Here is a 2,609-nt window from a genome sequence, read left to right on the forward strand (position 1 = left end):
AAGAGGGAATACAAGGAGTGGTCAATAACAATAAAGACTTAGAAAAAGAAATACAGAAACCTACTACTGTAGAAGCTTGTAGTCTACTGCCAATTCTGTTGGTTACTGCTGTGGGATGTTCTGTATGGCAAATGTGTTGCTCTGATTGGTCAATAAATAAAACACTGATTGGCTAGTGGCTAGGCAGGAAGTATAGGTGGGACTAACAGAGAGGAGAAAAGAAAGAACAGGAAGGTAGAAGGAGTCACTGCCTACCGCTGCCAGGGCAAGCAGAATGTGAAGATGCCGGTAAGCCACAAGCCATGTGGCAAGGTATAGATTTATGGAAATGGATTAATTTAAGCTATAAGAACAGTTAGCAAGAAGCCTGCCATGGCCATACAGTTTGTAAGCAATATAAGTCTCTGTGCTTACTTGGTTGGGTCTGAGTGGCTGTGGGACTGGTGGGTGACAAAGATTTGTCCTGACTGTGGGCAAGGCAGGAAAACTCTAGCTACAGGTTACCATCCAGAAATTGACAATAACATTCTATCTCTGAAGACTCTATGTATTCACAAGTAACACAGACACCCACATGTATTCAAGATGGTGAGAATAAGAGACTGGAATTTTCAGCCCATATGGGATGTCTCAGTTACAGCCCCTCTTCCCAAGGATCAAGGATCCTTGCCAAAGGGGGAACAGAAAGAGTATAAGAGCCAGAGGAGGTGGATGCCTACAAAAAACCTGTCCTTTGGATATGGCAGTGCAGTTGCACTTGTGAACTTAGGACAACATGCACAAGACCTGTGCATGCTCAGTCTAGACCAAATCCCAGAAGGAAGAGGAGAGGTGGCACAAAGTTCCAATCCTGGCCAAGGAGCTGCTAAAAGAGGAAGAATGAGTTTTCTTAAAGACAGTAGGCCTCAGTAGGTTAACCACACTCCAGTGGAAGGCCAGCCATTCAAGAATATATGGGCAGCACAAATTGCATTTGATAGCTTTAAAAAATAGCACACAGAGTTGAGTGAATTTGAAGGGAGAATTGATATTAGAGTATCTGAGGGTGAGGTTGGCTATGATCAAATCAGATAGTAGAAAATCATGAAAAAGTATTTTAGTTTATTTGTTATTAATGTTTATGTACATGTTCTGGGAAGTTGTTGACTACAATGTGTATGAGGATGTCAGAAGACAACTTTCCAGAGTCTGTACCATCCTGCCACCATGGGCTCTAGGAATCAAATTCAGGTCATCAGGCTTACTTGTCAAACACTTTTACCTGATGAGCCATCTCACTGGCCCAAGAAAATACCTCTTACATTAGAATATGAAACAAAGAGACCCATTTTCGTAGATACGTATTTCATTCAGAGAGAGTAGAGAAAATATGAAGGATGAAATCATTAAATAAATAGTTTAAGAAACAATCAAATCACAGAACTGAAGAATTATTGCTCATATTAAAAGAGATACTTATATGTCTCACAAATTCATGAAAGTAGATACATGCTGAAGGCACCTCATGTTGAAATTTAAAACACTGGAGAACAAGAAGGATAATGTCTAATGATAGTAGTTGAGTTGAAAGACAAGTCGAATAAGAGCCACAGAGATGACAATAATTATACATTGGTGTAAACCATGCTATACCAAACACATTAAATTCTCCCTTACCTACTGTAAAAGAATATCAACTATTTATAAATTTCTCTGTGACTTCACTGTGTCATCCTCATCCAGTCCATTGTTATCTTTCTCACAGAGTGTAATAGTCTATAAAGGGAATCTCTGTCTTCATTGTGGCACCCTGTAATTCATCCACCAGACAGCACCCACAACCAACTTAGTATAAATTAGAATAATTTTCTCCCTCTTTAATCTCATAAGAGATCTAATATGGCATATAGAATTAAATGCAAATTCTTTTCAATAGCCTTCTGGACTCTTCATAATGTAGTCTATGATTGATTACCTTTTGACTTCATTATCAGTCTCTTTCTCATTTTAACCACACTAATCTTTATAGTTTATGTATGTGCCTAACACATTGAGATGAACAGCTTATCTAAAGTAGTCATTGACCATACAATTCTCTAGAACATTTTATTCTTGTCAGGTATTAGAAGATAGAATTATGTGTTCTAATCCAATTTCCTGTACATATATTGTCTGTCTTCTCCCAACTGCCACGCAAATACTGTTAGGATAAAAAATGAATTTATCCTTCCTAATTATCATTGTGTCTCATTATTTAGAATAGAAGTTTACATGACATGTTGCTTAAAATATACTGAATTAATTTACTAATGGTGTCGTTTTCTATTCTGTGAAGAGACACCATGACCATGGTAACTCTTGTAAAGGAAAGCATTTAATCGGGACTTGCTCACAGTTTCAGAGGTTTAGTCCATTATCAGCATGGTGGGGAGCATGGAAGCACACAGGCAGACATGGTGCTGGAGAAGAAGCTGAGAGAGTTCTAGATCTAGACCTGAAGGAAGCAGGAAGAGCAACACCCTGGAGCTGGCTTGAGCATTTGAAACCCCAAAGCTCAACCCCAGTGACACACTTCCTTCAACAAGTGCATACCTACTCCAAGACACACCTCCTAATTGCTCTCAAGCATT

The sequence above is a fragment of the Peromyscus maniculatus genome, chromosome X (genome assembly GCF_049852395.1).
Source record: "Peromyscus maniculatus bairdii isolate BWxNUB_F1_BW_parent chromosome X, HU_Pman_BW_mat_3.1, whole genome shotgun sequence".
Lineage (NCBI taxonomy): Eukaryota > Metazoa > Chordata > Mammalia > Rodentia > Cricetidae > Peromyscus > Peromyscus maniculatus.